The sequence below is a fragment of the Globicephala melas genome, chromosome 5 (assembly GCF_963455315.2).
Source record: "Globicephala melas chromosome 5, mGloMel1.2, whole genome shotgun sequence".
Classification (NCBI taxonomy): domain Eukaryota; kingdom Metazoa; phylum Chordata; class Mammalia; order Artiodactyla; family Delphinidae; genus Globicephala; species Globicephala melas.
The window spans coordinates 15,789,115-15,811,746 of NC_083318.1; positions in this window are offsets into that span (position 1 = coordinate 15,789,115).

Below are 22,632 nucleotides of genomic sequence, written 5' to 3' on the forward strand. Positions count from 1 at the left end.
CTGAACAACCGACCAAGCTCAAACTACGTAGGCCTCTCATTATTTCTGCTGCAAAACATACAGGAGGCTTTTTTTTTTTCTCCAAATGTAGCCCAGGTTTTCCATGAATGTGTTCTACTTACTGTAACACAGTGAACCAGGAAAGGGAGAGCTGTGTGTGCTTCCTAACCTCTAACATGTAATTCAATTCTCATTTATAAATCCCTAGGTATGTATTATCTAGGGAACAATAAAATATAAACCTTTCATATTTCCCTCCCATTAAATATTTCCTTTAATCATTCTTACACCTTATGTACTTTTCTCCTTTTAATTGATTTTTATGGCCTTAGAACACATTCATATTTTACATCTAAAGAACAATAAAAAAATAAATTATTTACAAAATCCACAGAGTCATTCAGACCACAATTTTAAACTTGGTAGCACAATGTTCTCATTCATAATTAGATACTTCAGAAAAATGCATTTCTACCTAGCCAATTTGCTTAATCCAGAACGAGACAAACCACTACTTTTGAATCTAATTCTCATACCTTGCTTAAAAAATAAATAAGCAAATAAATAAATAAGGAAAGAAAAAAACATTGGTATGGAATACTTTGTTTATAGTGTTATTTTGGATATTTCTTTAAATAAGTCTTGATATCCCATATAATTGTTATATGGTTTCAATTAATTAGGCATGTATTAATGGAATGAGGTTTATCATCAGTTGCTTTGTCTTGCAATTGACAGTTGCAGAGAAAGAAGTAGAATTTATACATTTTTCTTGTTGTTAGAGTGATCAGATCCTGTTTTTAACTGTGTTGCCTGTTTTGCTTTCCTTTTTATGGGTTAATCTATTTAAATTTTCTACTGCATTTACTAGATATTTTTGAGTCTTTTAAAGGCAGTGCTCACCTAGTGGTAAAGTGTCCAAGGGAGAGGAATGATCTTGAAGAAGAAGATACAGTTACAGTGCTGTCCCCTATCTTCTCTGCAGCAAGTCCACTCACTGGAACCGCACAACCCACAAGATTATGTTCATGTCAGTTCATATCACACGCACTCAGGGCTGGGCTATATAAGGGCTCTAGAGCTCAATGCAGTAACGTGCCAGCACATAAAAGCCTGGGTGCTTTCTAGTGGTGTCACACCAGGCTGCTGCCCTCTGGGGCCCGGGAGCAGTTCTAACTAGAATCCTCCTCCCCTCTTCCAACAAAAACCTTGCCAAAGTTATATTTAGAATTCACGGTTTCCCCATTAAAAACAGGTTCAGAATTAGTTCAGTTTGCTAAGGCCTTCAATGTTTTGGTTGTTAATATTAATCTAAACACTAATCCTGAGGTTTAGTCATGACTCTTCAATTTTAGGGAGCATAAAGATCACCTGGGGTACTGGTTAATGATGAGGATTCTATGCTCACCTCCAGGATCTGAAGCAGGCCCAGGAATACATGTTTTATCCAAGTCTCTAATGATTCTGATGAAGATGGGTTTGTGGAAAGCCACACTTTGAAAAAACCTCTATAAGTAATATCAATCCCATTTCACAGATAAGGGAGCATAGAGTCAATGTATTTCCCAAATGGATAATGAACACAGATCTATTTGGCTCCAAAGTTTATACTTTCAAAAATCTGTTAAAAGCATTGCTAGATTTATGGAATTTTTTTCCTCATGCTTTGGTCTTCCATTCATTTTTTTTCTTTTTTTTTTTTGGCGGTACGCGGGCCTCTCACTGCTGTGGCCTCTCCCATTGCGGAGCACAGGCTCCGGATGCGCAGGCTCAGCGGCCATGGCTCACGGGCCCAGCCGCTCCGCGGCATGTGTGATCATCCCGGACCAGGGCACGAACCAGTGTACCCTGCATCGGCAGGCGGACTCAACCACTGCGCCACCAGGGAAGCCCTGGTCTTCTATTTTAAAATACACTCAATAAGGAGTCAGCAATCCGATTATTCACACACAGAATTACCTACTTTTTTTTTCTTTTTTTTTTAGCGGTACACGGGCCTCTCACTGCTGTGGCCTCTCCCATTGCGGAGCACAGGCTCCGGATGCGCAGGCTCAGCGGCCGTGGCTCACGGGCCTAGCCGCTCCACGGCATGTGGGATCTTCCCGGACAAGGGCACGAACCCGTGTCCCCTGCATCGGCAGGCGGACTCCTAACCACTGCACCACCAGGGAAGCCCTAGAATTACCTACTTTAATCAAATAAATTTGCTTAGCCTTTTGACTGAATCAACTATTTGACTGAATTGGTCAATCTTTGAGTCTAAAGGTTTGTTGAAATAGTTCCGAAGTTTACAAGGGAAGGATTGACAGAGTTTTGTGATTAAACTCAATGCTATAATTTTAATTACTCTGAATTAAATAACACACACACAGAGGCACACAGACGGAAATAAGGCATAGAAGTGCCACAGGTAAAGCAATCTCAAAGAACAGTAACAAAACATCAAGTCAGGAAAATTCAACAAACCGCATGTCTTCATGTTCCCCAAGTTTTATTCAACAGTGGACATATTTTACTACTCTGACACTATGAAATTTAGAGCTTAGGCTCTTTGAACATCACTTCAGACTGTTCATATCCTTCCAAATCTTTCAGAGGACAGAATCAAGAGAATGTTAACTATAGACCTAAAAGAAGAATATTTTTGGTAAAAGTTTGTATTAGGATATAAAAACATTCATGATCTCAAAAATGAGAAATGTGTGTACTCAGGTTCAGGCTTGTCTTTCTGATCTAGGTGTCTTGGGTAGGTGTCTTAACTCAGTCAGACCTCCATGCTTGGTTATGGATTGGAGTGTCTAGGCTTCTAGAAGCTCCCAAGTATTTCTTAATCTCTCCTAAAGTAGATTTCTTTATTTGGTTATTGTCAGCTGCATGTAGTATATAACATTGTATTTTTTATATTTGAACTTAATATTAATTCCATTTCATGATACATTTGTATTTGAATGAAGAAAAATTATGAAAAACTTCCAAGAACAGAATGCTACCCCCTACACCTTAAACACTCACACACACATACAACCACACTCACACACAAAACTTTCAAAGTATAAACATGAATCATTTTTCTACTTTATAGTGTGAGCTGTTTAGCAGTGTGGGTTTAATGATTATTTTTATATTTTTATAAACTAAGCACCTTTAGTAAACTATTTCTATTTTATTAATACAATTTTTCCTAAGAAACAAAATTAACAGTGCCTTTTGGAAAAGAACTTTCTTTATAATCAGTCACGTTGACCATTAGCGCTCCTGACATTTACTTCTACCAGTTTAACACAAATTTAGTCTGAGTCCAACTTGATCATTGTTCCTTTTAACCCTGGGCTGTACATAACCTGAAATCATGAGTTGGGTTTAACAAGAGTATTTTGGAGAAGTTTAAAAAGCATGCACCTTTTCCCTTACTTGCCTATGCTGCCTAATATGCTGTTGTTTGGCCAACAATCTGCAAAATGAATATACTTACTTGTGATGTCATTCTCTGGACCACTGTAATACATTTCTTATCTGATCCTTTCTGCAGGAAAGGTTCAAAATGAATACATTAATGTGTTGATCATTTAGTAGTATGGTTTTAAAATAATTCACTGATACTTGATTTCAAATTACAACTCTCCTAGAACACATTAAATTTGTCTTGATCATTTTTAGGTTTATTCTATTTATTCTTTGTGTTCCTCCTCTTGGGGTTGTGTGTGTGTGTGTGTGTGTGTTTCCTTCTGGCAAAATTCCATTTTAATTTAAAACCCTGGAGCAATGGCTCTAGATCTCAAAATGTGTACATTGCCTTCCAGATGATAATCTGGTTAAAAGTTAAAGTGGTTTTATGTATGGTGTTTTTTGTAACAGTGTTTATAATCATGCATTTTATTGTACTGTAAATGTTCTTTTAGCATTTTGTGATTTTTTAACATTAGGCATTTTCTTTATAATATTGGATTAGATTTAAATGTAAACTGTATTCTATCAGATCAAAGAAAAGAATAGAATATATGATAAATCCTCCATCTGTTGAGCATTGAGAGAGAATAATAAGTAACTTGCAAGCAGTCTCAGTGGAATTAAGGAACAAACAACACTGAAGACATGTACTTGTACAGGTCATATAGAATTAAATACAAGTCAGTGCTTCCCAATTACTTTGCTGTTAGTATGGTTCTTTTCCACATATCTTACTCAAGAATAGTGTTTCCTCTCTTGAACAGAATTGAATTTTATTCTCCCATTTCATATAATCTCTTTTTTAAATGATCATTTTTGGGTCAAAATTATATTTAATTTTCTCAAACTTATATGTTGTTTAAAGAGTCAAGCCTTTCTTTATGAAAAATGGCAGTCTTCTAACCCCTTCTCCAAAAACTCTCTCATCATTTACTACTTCCCAGAAGCAATAACTTTTAACTATGTTAGTTGTCACATTTGTTATTTATCTCTATGTCTTGGGAGTTGAGCTATTTTTCCCACAAAATGCAACAAACACACTTTCCTTCTGTCTATTCCTGAACATAGCTATAGTTCTAGTTAGATCAATAGTCTGCGTTTATATTATTATGACTATGTAGACATGATTCATATCTAAGTTGTACAGAATATTAATGTTCTTTTCTTTTCTTTTCTTGAACAATTTATTTTTTCCCCCTGGGGTTGCTAATTATCTCTACTTGCTTAGTTTTCAGTGTATTAATCACCAGTTCTATGTATTAATCACTGATCCCAAGTTTACCTCTACAAATAAAATATTTTAAAAAATATATTCTAATGCATCAGATGTCCTACAAAATTCATCAGCGATTTCTGACTTGCTCTAGTCTGGAGTGTTTGCTCTCTAGATCTTGTTCTTTATCACCTTCAGATTCTCTTTTCCTTTTTTTAAAAAAATTATTCAACCCCTATAATTTAATTACTTGTTAATTATTTCATTTTCCCTTAAGACTATTCACTAGTAGCTTTTGATAATGAGTTATTGAAAGTAAATAGTTTTTCAACACTTTTTATAGCAAAACATCTGCAATCACATTTAATTGATAGTTCCTTTAGGGACAGAGTACTAGGTTGGAAAAATTATCCTCAATATTTTAAGCCATACCTCCATTGTCTTCTAGCTTCAAATATGGTTTGATTTCTCATATAAAAACTATTATTTTTCCTCTCTGAAAATCATGCTGTTCTCATTGATAACAATGTTCGACATTCAGAAATTGTAGGATGATATGCAGAGGTAGATCCATTTTCATCTATTGTTCTAGGCATTTGGTGGATCTATTTAATCAAGAAACTAATCCTTTCATTCCAAGAATAATTTCTTGAATTAGTTTATTTTCTCATCCTTTTTCTTTTGTTTCTCTTCTCTCTTTTGCATGGACTCTTTTTATTGAGATGTTGGAACTCCAGACCTGAGCCTCTGATTTTTTATCTTTTTTTCTCCTGTTACCCATAAATGTGTCTTTTTGATCTACTTTATGGGAGGCTTCCTTAATTTAAGTTTCCAGTCAATATACTGAGTTTCCATTTCTACTATATATTTTACATTTCCAAAGGTTCTTTTTTGTTACATCCTGGTCTTCTTGCATGGATACATCTCTTTCTTTTATCTCTGAGAATATTAATGATACTAACTTTTTCTTTCTGAGTTTCATGTTTCTTACAGGTTCCTTTTTTGCTTGTTTATCTGTTTTGATCTATTTATTTTATATTGGAGGCCTCCCCAGATATTTCCTGATTATGGTTGTCTGCTTATCTTTTAAAATTGGGCATTTGAATCTGATGTGAAACTTCGTCTATGTAAGTGGGTCTTATGAACTGTGGGTCTCCCCTGTTGATCAGTACTTATTAAATTACTTTAGTAATCTGGCTCGATTGCTTCTTTCAGAAGCTCCTATCCCCACCACCATGTCAGTTACAATAGGAATTCCAACAGAAAATAGGGTATCTGTTTATTGCAAAACTTGAGCTGGTTGCTTCTTAATACCTTATTTCAAAAACTTTGTATCCTAAAATAAAATGAAACAAAAGAAGTATACATTTTTTTCAGCCTTCTTCAATATGTAATGCACTGTTTACATCTCTCTATATTATCTCATGGCGTTAGAATCAGGCCTGCTTTTGAGCAGGTTCACATGGAAAGGCCAAAGTGGTTGCAGAAAGGGTTTCTTTCCTGATTGGATGGGTTTTGCTCTGAGTGATCTGTTTCCAGGTAATACTAGTTGTTCAATCTTTTGAATCTCACTTTTGGGTAGAATGGATCATTCATGTAGTCAAAAATCATTTTTTGTAGTTAAAATTGGAAGGTATCCAAACGATATGCCAAAGAAATAATTAAAACAAGAAGAACACTGACTATGCAGGATGAAAATGGATAGCAGTAACATATCACATATTCTTGGTCTAGCCTCATTTTGATCAATAACAAATATTTATGGAATACACAGCAAAGGCTTGGAGTAGAGTTATTGCTTATAGAATAGAATAAATATAAGTGACTCAATAAATTGTTAAAAATACATATACATTTATCTTAGTCCCTTCAGGCTGATTATTTACTCCAATAGACTGGGTGACTTATAAAAATAAGAAACATTTATTTCTCACAGTTCTGGAGCTGAGGAGTCCAAGATCAAGGCATGAATATAGTTGTGTTCTGGTGAGGGCCCACTTCCTTGTTCATAGATGGCAACTGCTCCCTGTGTCCTCACATGGTGAAAGGGCCAAGGGATCTCTGTGTAGCCACTTTTATAAGAACACCATCCCATTCATGAGAGCACCACCCTCATGAAGACATAAGCACCTCCCAAAGACCTCACCTCCTAATACCATCATATTTGGGGGTTAAGATTCCAGCATAAGAATTTGCAGGGACATAACTACTTAGACTACAGCAATATTACACATGGATATTTCATATTTTATTTAAAGCAACCAGTTCCAGCAGTGAAAATATCAAAATGAAGTGAAAAGTTTAATGAACTTTCTGTATATATGTTCCATTGTATCATTCAGGTAAGTAATAATGTTTTATACTTTTTCTTGTATAATAGAAAGTATATTTGCCTAATACAATAATAAAATAAAAATATTTTTCTTATATTTTCCACCCCAAGTTTTCTTACATTTTCTCACATTTTCATGAAACATGAAAATATAATATTTCTTGTTTGTTTAACAATCTTACTGGTTTGTATATAACTCTACAGATATTTTTTTTCAGTTGGGTCTCAAAACTTCTAATACTTTATGTTGTTTAGCAATGAAATACTTGTAGGAAAACTGCTTTTTTGAACCTTTAATAGTTGTATTCTAAGATTCAGCCCCAAATACTCCCTCATTTATAAAGAAGTTTGATCCCCTTCTGTGAAGACTTTTTACAAGAGTCTTCTTTAAAAAGACTTTTGTGCCTTATTATTTCTTATTAAAACACCTATAAAATTGGTGATACTTTTTTGTTTACACTTTTTTTCATTTATCTAAAATACAAGTTCCTCAAGGATAGAGCAGGTATGGTAAACTATATAAAGTCATACACTGACCAAGAAGAAAGCTTTGTAGAAAACAAAATTATAACATATTCTACTGAATCAGTAGGAGACAATCATAAACCATAAGCCTGAGATGAGGTTATTGATTTCATATGCTTCTACATCACCAGATTAAGTACATGCTATTATATATTGGTAAGTACTTTTAAAGAAATTATATTTATATGAACAACCACTTACAACTCTCTAACACAACTAAACAGAATATCTCCTTCCCCATTCTCCCATTCCTATAAAGAAGATACTTTTTTGAAGCCTTATGTTATGGAATCTCAACCTACATACAGACTGGACCATTGTCTTTCTAAAACAGGAGAAGATTGCTACCAGGTTGAAAGATTCATTTTATAGATTAATATAAATGGTTGATTGATATGAGATAATCAATAACAGCTAGTTTGGGCATAAGTTTTAGAGTTATTTAACTTGTGCTTTAAATTTTATCTATAGCCCTTCAAACTATACTAGGATACTGATTTAATTAAAATAATTCTATTAATTGAATACATTTATTTTCATAGGAACTGAATAATGTTTCACCCTAATTCTTCATTACATACAACTCAAATGTTTTAAATGTTTTAATGCCTAAAAATTTTATAAACTTTCCACAAGGGTGATGCAGAGGCCCTTAAAAAGGAATTTAAGTTTTAGAGGTTATGTTTAGATTATTCAAACTTAATTTGGTTATTTAATTGACGATATCTATACATTGTAAACTCCTAGAGACCAAAAAGAAAACAAAATAGGATAGATTAAATGTTTAAAGATTACATTGCTATGTTACATAAACATGGATGCTTATATACATGGAATTTCATTTTTATGCTATTTGTATTTATGGGGGCAGAAATCACATTGGTCCCATTTTTGTTGTTGAAATAATTTCAAAATACTCTCTAGATGGAATATATTAAAGGAAAAAAATAAGAGAAGCCAAAGTTTAAATTTTAATAGCAAAGTACATAAGCCTTGGTATGCATGTATATACAGAGTATTAATTGCTAGTAAAATGCTATGTAAGAGTAACATATTATTGAGTCTATCTTTTGCATTAAATTTTATCTTTACATTTGTAGTTTTACAGTTGAAGTCCTAGAGATATTTACATTTAATTTCCTGAGTTTAGATTTCCACTTTTTCTTCAAAATATTTGTTAGAGATACTCTCCAAGGGGAAAAAACTTCATCTTGTTTTAATTATTTCTTTGTCATATCATTTGGATACTTTCCAATTTTAACTACCAAAAATGATTTTTGACTACATTAATGATCCATTCTACCCAAAAGTGAGATTCAAAAGATCAAACAACTAGTATGACCTGGAAACAGAACAAAACCCATCCCATCGGAAATGCAACCCTTTCTGCAACCATTTTGGCCTTTCCACATGAACCTGCTTAAAAGGAGGCCTGATTCTAACCCCATGAGATAATATAGTTATAGAGAGATGTAAACAGTGCATTACATATGGAAGAAGCCTGAAAAAATGGTGTGCTTCTTTTGTTTCATTTTATTTTAGATATAAAGTTTATGAAATAAGGTATTAAGAAACAACCAGCTCAATTTTTGCAGTTAACAGATACACTATTTTCTGTTGCAAATTCTATTTTTGATACGTATTAATTTATTTACCCTTTGCAAGTGGATCATTAGCATAAAAATATCACCTGTTGGAATGCAATTAAAAGTACATTTAAAGCTTGATTAAAAGACTTCCGATGTTAATTAAGCAGTAATAATAGGCAACCTGCAGAAACAAGAACTGTTAATGCCTTCATGAAAACAAACTTCCAACTACTATCCGCTGGAGAACATGAGCCGGACCGCAGATTGTTTATTGTCAAAGACTTGACTGGCTAATAAATGCTGGCAATAGCTTGAGTGCACTGGAATGCTGTGCAGCTGCTGCATTAGTCAGACTTTCCCTTTTCTGAATACTCTAATCCCTTCGATATTGCATTAAATATGTTTTCAATATTTATCTGGATAAAAATGTGCTGAATGTTGCAACAGTTTAATTCTGACGTTTGTCACACAGGAAATCTGGAAACGGCAGAAGGTAACTGCATCTTTATTGTTAAAACCTAATGCAATTCATTTCTCTCACACTCTGTGAGAGCACTCAGTAAGACTGTGATCACGCTGAGGCAGGAAAATGCCAGCAGTACTGAAGCCAAACATGAGGACTTAGTGCTTGGCTGAACGGACTTAACTGACCCCTTGCTATCCACGAAGATCTGAATTCGGGCAGGCCCCCATGACCGAATGTCATATAGCAGAATATAATAAATGGCTTTGGGGCTTGTTATAGTCTTGTTATAGTCCAAATCCTTGACAAGCCAGAAGTAGAAATCATTTATTACCATGTCACATAATTTTATTAGGTTTCCTACATGATTATCCAAACAATTGTTAGCTAATCTATTGGATGGTATATAAGGAAAGTCACTGATCCTGAAATTAAGATGTTTGAATTGTATCCCAGCTTTGGCACTAAATTGTGATAAACCCATTAGCCCCTCACAGTTTTTCTTGGACTCAGTTTCATCCACAAAAGGCTGGGTGTGATAGATCACATCTCTAAAATGATTGTCTCAAATAATTGTCTAAAATAATATGGTTATTTTTATTTAAAACACCCACGCAGCCATAAAAATATCTAAACAATGAAATAATGTAATTATAATAAATAATAACACCACCACTATTAAAATGTAATATTCCTATTTTGAAGCTAAATATTGAAATTATAAGACAACTTTGGAGAGTGTGTGACATCGAATCAGAGAAATTCATATTACACATTTTACTAGAGTTGAGTTTTCTTGCTGATATGGCAGGATAATATTACATATTACATTAGGATAATATTACATTAACACCACCACTATTAAAATGTAATATTCCTATTTTGAAGCTAAATATTGAAATTATAAGACAACTTTGGAGAGTGTGTGACATCGAATCAGAGAAATTCATATTACACATTTTACTAGAGTTGAGTTTTCTTGCTGATATGGCAGGATAATATTACATTAGGGTGACATTTCCTCAGTTTCCAAAAATGAAAAAATATAAGCTTCTTGATTTGAATGTGTAGACTTTTTAGTTTTCTGAACGCATGAAACTGATATTAAGTAAAAATCTAGGAACTAATCAAAATCTCCAAACTTCCAATAATATCATTTAATTTATTTCATTCAATCTAGGTAATCAAAATCCCTTGAGACCGATGGAGAATGCAAATAAATATGTTAGTGATATATTATCAGTCAGTCTTTTTATGTGTCATTTAGACTACCCTCTAAAACTTCTTCTCATTGACCATGAAAGATGACCAACTCAACTGTTTCAAAGCAGTATGTATTGGGGCTTCCCTGGTGGCGCAGTGGTTGAGAGTCCGCCTGTCGATGCAGGGGACATGGGTTCGTGCCCCGGTCCGGGAAGATCCCACGTGCCGCGGAGCGGCTGGGCCCGTGAGCCATGGCTGCTGAGCCTGCGTGGTTGGAGCCTGTGCTACACAACGGGAGAGGCCACAACAGTGCGAGGCCCGCGTACCGCAAAAAAAAAAAAAAAAAAAAGAAAAAAGAAAAGCAGTATGTGTTGAGAATAAAAATAAGCCTGACAACCAAGTCAACCTTTAGAAATTGTGTACCTCTAAAGACAGAAGTCCCTTAACAACTGTTATTGAAAACTGAGAAATTTTTATTACCAAGAAACTGCAATCAACTGATATAGTCATTTTTTACTACCTTATTTAAACCTTTGAAAAACTTTCTCAAGCTGAAGTATTGAACAAATTTGCTAGCATGACATCCAAGGCCTGCCATGATTTGATTTCCTTTTCATGTTAGAAGTTGCATTTTTCAAAGCTAATCCTCTGCTGTACATTCTACTGCATTCCAGAAAATGCTATATCTTTTCCATTTTTCACTATTTTCTCACAGTGTACATTCAATATCTATGGATATCATTCTGAAGCCCAAATTCCACCTTTCATATGAATTCTTATCTGGTTCTCCCAAATGAAACACCTCCACAATTGAGTTAGTAAAACAGTGTTAGTTTGTTCATTAATGTTTCATAGCTCTTATCAAATTTTGATTGATCCTATAAACATTTTCTTTTCTAAATAGAGTGTAAAGCTCTGGAGAGGTATGCTTATCCTTTTTAAAAATATAACATCTTTACTGAGATTAGACTCATACCATACAATTCACACATTTAAAGTATAAAATTCAATAGTCTTCAGGATATTCTCAAAGTTGCACAACCATTAATACAATCAATTTTAGAATGTTGTCATTAACCCAAAACAAGCCTTGTAGCCATTAACAGTCACTCTTTTCCTTCCCCAACACCCTCAGTCCTACCCAACACTAATCTACTTTCTGTCTCTATACTTGCCTATTGTGTTCATTTTTAATAATGAAACCATAAAATATGTAGCCCTTTATGACTGGATTCTTTAACCCAACATCATCTTTCTGAGGTCCATTCATGTTATAGCATGTATCAATACTTTGCTCTTTTCTATTATGAAAAAAATCATTATATTGTATGGGTATACAGCTTTTAATTTTTCTATTTATTAGTTGATGGACATTTGGGTCATTTCCACTTTGAGGCTATTATAAATAATGTTGCTATGAACATCTGTTTGTAAGTTTTTGTGTGGATATATGTTTTCAATTTTCTTAATTATATGCCTAAGAATGGAATTTCTGGGTCATATGATAACTCCAAGTTTAAACTTGTGAGGAACTGCCAGACTATTTTCAAAGTGACCACATCTGAGTCTAAATTTCTAATAGCAATGTGTGAGGTTTCCAAATTCTCCACATCTATGCCAACACTTATTTATATTTTTGATTATGGTCATCTTAGTGAGTGTGAAGTAGTAACACATTACAATTTTGATTTGAATTTCCTGATGTTTAATGACCATTTGTATATTTCATCAGATTTGGCAAGTTTTCAGCTATTATTTCTCCAAATATTTTTTCTTTCCTTTTCTCTTTCTGCTCTTTCTCTGCTACTCCTATTATGTTGTATATTGGTATCCTATATTTATCTGAAGATTTGTTTATGTTTCTTAATTTTTTCTCTTTACTCTTCAGATTGCATAATCTCTGTGAATCTAAATTGAAGTTCACTGGCAATTGGTTTTTGTTGTTTTAAATATACTATTTTGCCCCTCTAGAGAAAATTTTATTTCAGTTACGGTACTTTTTGTTGTTGTTGTTGTTTGTTTGTTTTTGTTTTGCGGTACACGGGCCTCTCACTGCTGTGACCTCTCCCGTTGTGGAGCACAGGCTCTGGACGCACAGGCTCAGCGGCCATGGCTCACGGGCCCAGCCGCTCCGCGGCATGTGGGATCTTCCCGGACCGGGGCACGAACCCGTGTTCCCTGCATCGGCAGGTGGACTCTCAACCACTGCGCCACCAGGGAAGCCCCAGTTACGGTATTTTTAAATTCCAGAGTTTCTATATGAGTCTTTCTTCATTATTTCTATCTATTTATATTCTTTATTTGATGAGATATTGTCACTATAACTTCCTTTATTTATTTTCTTTGTTTCTTTGAACATATTTATAATAGTTATTTTACGTGTTTGTCTGTTAAGTCTAACATCTAAGCCCTCTCCCAGGAAATTTCTGTCGCCTGCTTTGTTTCTATGTATGGGTCACAACTTTCAGGGTTTTCTTTTTTTCATGTTTTATACATTTTTGTTGAAAACATTTTTGATTTTTGATAATATACTGTGGCAACTCTGGATATTGATCTTCCCTCTCCAGGGCTTGTTATTATTGTCTTATTTGTTTGCTTGCCTGCTTATTCGTTTAGAGACTTGGCTGGACTATTTGAACTAAGTATATTTCCCTATAGTGTGAGGCCTCTGATGTCACTACTCAGAGGGTGCAGGCAGCCTTGGGTGTGTGCACAGACACCCTGGTACATCAGTGGTTTTGACAGGGCTCTCTTTGACTTTACCCTTCTCTCTGTTAGGCTCTCTGTCTCTTTTGGTATCACACACAGCAGTTAGGCTCCAGTAACTGTCAGCTGATTGCACTATTGGTTTTGACTATGCTGTGGGGTGTGAATTGCTCCTCAGTCTAATCCAACTAAGTCTGAGGCCCTGAAGAACTAATTTTGGAGGTCAGTCTTCAAGGTTTGTTCTGACTCCAGTAAGGCTTCCTTATCTGTTTCTTTCCCTGGTTCTCTCTGATGGAGTAGCTGATCTACAGCTTAGTTTAAGGTTCTTATGATTGGCCTCCTCTAAATTGCTTCCCATCAAAATCTTCACTGTTTTTCAGATTACCTTAGCCTTTAGTTCCCCACATTCTGTTCTAAATAAAGTCATTTTTGGAGGGGAGGGCTTTGGAGCTCTGTGTTATTATGACATATCTTTACCCTTTGGGCAAAACCTCTGAGCCCCTGGTCCTAAGGTGGGAGCAGAGAGAGTTGTCCATTTCTCTCAGAGAGACATTCCTGCTGGATGAGCAAGGTAGCATGTGAACCAGTTGCCTTTGGTCTTCTCAGCTTGCCCTTCCCTGCACAGAACTTCTGCCCTTTAAGCAGGCTGCAGCAAGGATAGGGTGCTAGTATTCTCAGTCTTCCTCTCTTGTAGTGGAACCACCACGCTATGGAAGAAGGAAAGCTAGGTAGAGGAAGGAAGACCCAGCCTCTCTGCTGCACTAGTCTGAAATTTAGGCTCTGCAACATGGAGCTTGGGAGAATGAGAAATGCTGGTTGATTGCCTCTCCCAGGAAGATACTGAAGCACTTGACTGATTACTGAAGGAGGAGGAAGTCCCATCTTCTTCACCACATCTACCAAGAGTAGAGATGTTATCATACTAATCTGTGGAATTGCGGGAGAGGGCGCTGGTTATGGATCAAGTGCCACCGACTCTTGCTATTCTTACCAAAATGTAGGTTTTCTTGAATAAACATTTCTTCACTTGGTGTATGCCTTTAAGACAATATCCATAGACTTTAAATGTTTTCTTTTATAAAAATTTTACCAGGTTATGCCGGGGAGCCAGTCTGCAGATCTCCTCATGCCTCCATTCTAGAAGTGGCTCTTACTGCTTATCTTTTAACTCTATTCACTCATAGCTACAAAATATATATTTCTTTAAAAAAAATACTACAGGAAACTAATTTAAGTTTAATGTCAGAAAATATTGGATTATAAAGTATTCAGAGTTGGCATTTTCATAGCTCACACTCAATACCCATCCCCCTCAGGGAAATCTGGATAATCTACTTACAAAACGATGTGGTTCTCTATTACGCTCATTAATGTTCAGCATAGATGGTACCCAACCAAGTACGTTTTATCAAATTGGACAGTTAATGCTACCCAATAACGTAGAACAAAGGTTCAGTATATCCTCACTCTCCAATCATCCCAACACAAACTTTCCAAAATATTCCTGAATTATTGATCTGTATAATGTGATCGGGTTACTGGTAAGGAAGTTGTTATTGTGTATTTGTCTAGATAACATTGCTACTATAACAGATAAAATCCAAAATCTCAGTGACTTAACACAGTTCTCACTCACAGACTTCAAAACTGAATTGAAAGATGCACTTAAAAAATTTTTTTTTGGTTCTTTTGTTTTCAAAACATGGCTTCAATGATCACTACTGAAAGATGAAAAGTCATGAAGGATAATGAGTCAAAGGCTTTTATGACCAAGGCTTCTAAGTGGTGTTCTTATACTTCTCATCTGCATTGTAATATCCAGGATTCAGATGCCTGTCCCCACCAGAATATAAGGTAGAATGGGAATGCAGTTTAAATGTCATCCTAGAAATAAAAGGACATATGTCGGGCAGCCAGTTAAGTCCCTGCTCTTCTGATTTCCATACATCCACTTCACCCTTTTCCTACATTAGTTTGCTAGAGCTGCTATAACAAAGTACTACCACAGGCTGGGTGACTTAAGCAATAGAAATATATTGTCTCACAGTCTTGAAGCCTCACCCCAATACTTTCCTTCAGCTTCACACAGCATTCTCCCTGTATGAATATCCTTGTGTTCAAATTTCCTGTTTTTATAAAGATATAGTTATTGGATTAGCACCTACCCTGATGACCTCATCTCAACTTAACTACATCTGAAATAGTCTTATTGCCAAATAAGGTGTCATTATAAGATACTGGGAGTTAGGAGGCCAACATATGAATTTGAGGGGGGACGCACTTCAACTCATAACACTATACAAATAGAACATACTCACCTTTTTACCAAGAGTAACAACACAAGTTCTCGTCCAGTAATTGCATTGAGCATGAAGTCCAGGTTTATCACTCGATGTGTGGTTCTTTGTATCTGATTCAATATGGCTTCCCTTGTTCAGGTGACCTAATATTAAAAAGATATATTATTATCAAAAAATTCTCCAGTGTTTTGGATTTTACCCTGGTTTTAAGCTAACAAGTTATTCTACTATAGTGTCATTGATGATGAAAAAAAATCACAAAAATCCTGTGTCAGAGACAAAGAACTGTATCACTGGTGGCACAGCAGGTAACATGAGCTGCATGTTTGCATCAGTTACTATTGACACCCCAAGTCCCATGATTGTGGCACAGGCTGATGCTGTTCACCCAATGGGTCTTCATCCCAGCCCAGGAATTCTGAGTTTATAAAATTCCCAACGTTACGATATCAATTCTGCTAACCTTTGCGCTAGTGGGAGACATTCTTATATCATTACAATAAAATGACATAATTATAATCCTGGAGGAGAAAACAGATCTCTTCTTTGCCATGGAGAGGGGCATTATCTCTGTCCCCCAAGAGGAAATTCAGTCCTCTGGGAAGAATGTGCTTTTTCAAGGTTTTCCATAGTCCATGTGTCTGTATTCTGGGAGATTATTTTCTTAAACATTATTCTTAGGGACACATCTGAAGTGAGTTTTATGTAGTGTACATTCCTTTGTGTCTGCACAGTTTTCATGGCTACTTTTGTTAGTGTATCTTTGGAGGCCTGAAGTTCGTTTTAAGACTTGAACTGTAAAAGCCTTTTTAATCTAGGCCTGTGCTTCTGTGGCACTGTATTCATTTAAAAGTTTAGTAAGTTATGTTTCTTATGTTCTATTTTATTTGGAAAAATAAACAACCCAGTTTAACCTAGAAAATTCTAAAAATCAAAATAAAGTCATGAAGTAGCTCTACCAGATATTAAAATATATGACAAAATGTAATAATTAAAACAGTTGTTGTGACGGTACCTACATAGCTATATCAGTATAATTTAGCTATAAATTTCATAAATTGGTATAAGCATATATGATAATTTAAAATAAAATAAAAATTTAATTTAAAGTAGTAGAAATTCTATATTTTAAAATAAATGATTGTGATAATTTAGTAGACCTCTGGGAAATATTTTGGAAATGATTCTTTAAAAAGTGGGAATAAATAAGAAGGGAAAAATCCAAATGTAAAAATGTTAATATTTCTCTTATTTGTGATATTTCTATAGTAGAGTTAGAAAGATCTTTGAGAGTATGATCAAAAATTCTAGATTTCATTAAAGAAAACACAGTTAACTACAGAACATTAAAAACATAAGGTTAAAATGACATACATAAAATAAAAATACAAACCATGACAGAAAATAGCTGTATAATTTCCAATATCTATATTTTAGGAAAAAATATGTTATATCATAGTGTGCAGTTTACTAAAATTTGCTTAAAAAATATAGATAGAGGTAGATGCTTGTATGTGCATAGGTCACCTCATAAAGAATATGCAAAAAACCCCACAAAAAACCCAAATCATGGCTTTTCAAAGGTAACTCTGTGAAAGAACAAAACAAACAAACAAATAAATGGTAACTCTGTGGTTGAGGAACATGGGGTTTAACATATGAACATATGTGCCCATATATTTGCATATACTTTGTTTTAAAAATTAATAATGACTTCTTTATGACATATTTAATTTAAAAACAGAAACAAAAAAAAGAAGCCCCAAAGAATTGATCAGTAGAAAATTCATAATTGTATCTGCATTAAGTACATATAGTTTCAATGCTGTTTATTATTTCTAAAATTTTCTAAACTGCCTATATTTTAGTTTATGTAGCAGAATCTATGTAAATGTGAAAACAGCACAGTCATAAAATGATTCACATTTAATTTGTTAATTATATGTGTGAATCTAACTGTTCTGATCACTATTGCTATGTAACAAATCAACTTCATAACTTAGTATCTTGAAATAACCCTGATGTCTCTGGGAATATATTACATCTGTGGAAAAACAGCTGATTAAAGAAGTCTTTTTTTTTTTTTCTTCTATGTGTATCTGGGAAGAATGAGAGGAATATTTTTTCTTTGATCCCCTAACAGAGGACAAGGAAGTCATTGTAATTATTTGTTTTTGAAGGCCTGAAATTCCCTGCATTATAGAGAGTAAAGAGGATTACATTTTTCAAAGAAAAGCTCTGGCTTTTTAAATTTCAGGGCCTTTCAAGGGGTTGGGCGCAGCTGTACTGGATAAGAGTATTTTTTGTTTTCTTGAAGCTTTGGGCTACAAGGTATCAGTTAGGTCTCTGTAGGGGCTGGAAACTAAGTGACAAACGTCAGCCATGCAGGTGTTCAACCATGGATCAGCGACCAACTTCCAGTAAAAACTCTGCACACCAAGACTCAGGTGAGCTTCCCTGGTTGGTAGTACTTTGTACATGTCACACATCATTGCTGGCAGGTTAAGCACTATCTTTAAGATTCTACCAGAAGAGAGCACATGGAAGTATAGTGCCTTACCTGCCCTATGTGCCTTTACCTTTGCTGATTTCAAACTGTATCCTTTTTCTATAATAAGTTGCAACTGTAAGTATAATGGTTTTCTGGGTCCTGTGAGTCCTTCCAGTGAATCATTGAATTTGAAGGTGGTCTTGAGGATCTCTGATACAGTAATGTAACAAAATTCAGTATTGCTGAAGATGGCTGGGCTCTGCTGGGGACGGTATACATATATTAGAGAGGTATAACCCTGAATGTAATGGCCTTAAAAGCTTAGGTAGAAGTATAGGTCGCTAAATTTAACAAATTTGAGTGGATCAACTTGGCTTAGATAATGGACATTGGCAGTGGAGACCATAACGAACTAAAGACCAGTGATATTTACTACAAATTACTGCATTGTATACAACTACGGAAAGCTAGGGAAGGAAAATGTCCTCAAAATAAAACTAAACTGAATTTTTCATTAGCCAGGTAGACAGGACCTCAAAGCTATTATGAAAAAAATACATATGGCTTATTTAAAGATAAAACAATTCAAACTAATTAAGACTGATTACTCAATATGAACATTTGTTTTCCTATTTATATAAATATTCTAAATTATTATGGAATTTAATAGAGCCTAGTTGACCATATTATGAATATTTTGCTAAATATACAATGCTAAATTTGAAGGCAGTTTGCCATGCATCTTAAGTCGTATTGTTCAATAAATTAATTTTATTTACAGGAATATCTCCAAAGCAACTCATTAAAATAGGGGAAATCCAGATATATAAGTATATTCATCACGACATCATAAAAAATAGCCAAAACTGAAGTATACCAAATGTTGAAGGGTTGATTTTGATCAAGTATACAATACCAGATTTTCTCGTTTAATATCATTCAACCATATTTATGTAGAAACACAGAAAATGAGTAACATTAACTCAAAACGCAGAATATGGAATTACGTTTCTATTTTATAATTTAGTATTTTAAATTGTTAAAATACTTAAAATGATGAAGCCATAAAAGTAATGGAGCTAACAGATTTATATGCAGCCATTAATTTAATTAATTTGAGATGGGGCAACATTAGAGATGGCAAAAAGCACGTATTTCTCAGACACCCATTGAAACCTTGTAGTTTTCTGTGAATTCTCACACACACACACACACACACACACACACACACACACACAGAGTCATAACGCTAAGAAAACATTCAACAGTAGAGTATAATATTCTCCTCCAAGAGAAAGAAAGTCACTCGTTAGTGAGAAAGATGTTTTACTCCTACCTTGAACAGCAGGAGATTGGGTAGCAAGGCGAGTCCAAAAGCAGATAGCATGGCCATTTCCCTCCCCCCTCCTTGCTCTATCTTAATGTGATCTGTATTTAGTGATTGAATAAGTAGTAGCTTTTCTCAAACGTTCCTGTCTTAATCATTAGATAGCATTCAGACTTAATGAAAACATTTCCCCAGAAGACAAAGAGTAACATAAACAATTTATCATCATTCCCCCTGGTCAAACATAAACGTTTTCTGAGTTGGAGATGGAGATTTGCCATGGCTTAGTGGAATTTACTATATGGCAAAAGCTGTGCAATTTTAAAGCTGAATAATTTGTTTTGTGGTACAGTAGAAATATTTATTTTGGATGAAGAGTAGTTTTCAGGAAAAAAGAAAAATGCTGACCAAGGGGAATAAGTGCTGTTTTCAGGATTGGATTTTAGCAGAAAAGAGCAGAAAAATCTGTAAAGTAAACTAAGTTTACTCCTAAGTTATATAGACATAAACATAAAAGGCAAGGAGTCAAACCCTCTCAAAGTCCACTTTCCATCCCTCCACCTAAGTTTGCTGCTATTCTTCCAGACATCTTTTTTTTATGGATATACATAAATATATTTAGCTATCATTCTTTATAGGAAATAGAATAATCTTCTAAGACTTCTTATATTAGTCTTCATTTTATTGAACGTACCATGTGCATCTTTTCATAGCATTCAATATATATCTCCTCTTTTTCATGGCTGCTCTGTATGCACTTTAATGGATCTCTCATAGTTTAACTATTCCCTTATTGATGGGAAAGTAAGTGGTGTCCATTGCTGGTGTAATGCTTCCGTGAACATCTGTACTATGATGTAATTTCTGTAAAACAGCTTTCTCTGCACAATTAAAATTTAATGTACACTGGCAAATTACTCCCCAGAAGACAGTTACCAAATCTTATGCTCACTGTGAATATGTGAGTACCTAGTCTCCCTTGTCTTCTCAAAGAATGGTAGAAGTCTTTAAATTGCTTGCTGGTCTGACTGGTGAAATTACATCAATGCGATAATATGAAATCCTGTATTGCAGGAACAGAAGTGTGTCTGGTTGCAACAATACCCAAATGATATTTAATTTGTTTACCCAATATATGATAGAAAGAAAAAAAAGAAAGATAAATAAAATGATTATATATATATTTATATATTTATATTTTGCCAACAAATGTCTTTTAAAATTATCTGTATTTTCAAATGTGATAACACAAAATGTTGGTTTATACAATGTGTCTCTCTGATGATATGATGTCAGAATGACGTGATAAAATGATGAAAAGTGTTTTTGAATTTGAACTATTTTATTTATTTGAATTTGAATTATTTGACTAACATATTTGGTCATATTGATTACCTGTGGCTGAAAATTGTTCAAGGGACCAGGCATAGGGCTAAAATAATGCCATTCAGCTTAGCATCATTACTAATGCTAAGCTAGAACATGCACAAATACAAAATGGTGGCCATATGAATGAAGTGAAATCTGCAAGTAACTTGTTTTTCAACAAAATTCAGTTCTTATTCTCCTAAATATTGAATTGTTTGGCTTCAAGTTAACTGACACCCCATCTCTCAAGCCAATGTTATATTCTGGCAAACATAAAAATCTGTGGATGGTAAACAAAGTTTAATTATCTACTTATTTATTTACCAAGCATTTTCTTCTTCTTTTTATGCCTTAATCCATGTTTTACTGCAAACCAGAATAATAATATGAGCCGTATTTCAAAATTCACATCTGGAGAAATTTCTAACAGAAATCAAATCTGTTGTTCAAATTTATTTGTACTTGGAAAACAGGCCTGCATTTAAGAGAAATGCAGCTAAAGTGATTATTGAAATTGTTAAAAATGATTTTGCAAAATTAATGGAAACTAAGAAAGCAACATTTTAATGGTTTAAATGCAAAATAACCGGAAACAGACAATTTCTATTTTCCTTTAAATGTTTTTGTTTTGTTTTAAATCAAGAGAGCAGTGTTCAACAAAACATATTTTAGCTTCTATTGAAATGTAGAATATAGGATCTTTCTTCTATTTATCTTAAAACAATTTTCAAGCACAAGTAATCTTGAGCTTTACTTTTCTGAAGTAAAAGAAAAGATAGACAAATAGCCCTCCCTCCCCGGTGCAAGAAGGGACTATTTTTTCCCTTCTTGCAACTAATGTGCAAGGCCTTAAATCAGAAGTAATTCTGTAATCTTGGCAGTATTCTTTATGGAGAATAGGCAGCCTTGATTATTTGCAATCTTTTTCAGGGATCTATCTGTATAGTGACATTAAATACATATATCTCCCTCTCTTTCTTTTTTTTTTCTTTCTAAATATTACTATCTACTCTAGCTTTTGGTCAACTGCAGTTTTCTTTCACAGAAAAAAATAACTGTTAGTGGATACTTTCCTGGAAACTATCCCCCTAAGCAGTTTCATCTTAAGCAATGTATCATTAATCATTAGGCTAAAACAGTCTGGATCATCAAAACTAAGTAATATGAAAAAGTTTTATACTTTTATAAAGGTCTAAAAACTACAGTTCTTGGTTTATATTTCCTATCTTGCCTAAAATATAATTGGAAGCCACATTATGTTCTTAGTTTCCCAAGATTTTCTTTCTTTCTGAAATCTTTTTGTTTTGTTCTTTTTTTGTTGTTTTTCATTTTGTTTACTGGAGGGAGGGAACTTCATAATAAACCATTTATTCTTAAATAATATCAATATTTTCTGTAGCGTTTAGGGTTTACTGAAGCATTAGAGAAAGGATATATTAGGGAACAATACATAAATTGTCTCCATTTGTTCATATCCTCACAGGGATCTACTTAAGAGAATAATAAGTCCAGGATATTGACCTAGTGGTAAATATTATAGATTGCTGATAGGGAATGGAGCAGCCTAAAAAGACTATTCTTTGAAAAAAATGTTGTATTTTTTGAACACTTCCTTTAAAAATAATATAAAAATTCATGATTAACATGAACCAAGGTACTAGAACTATG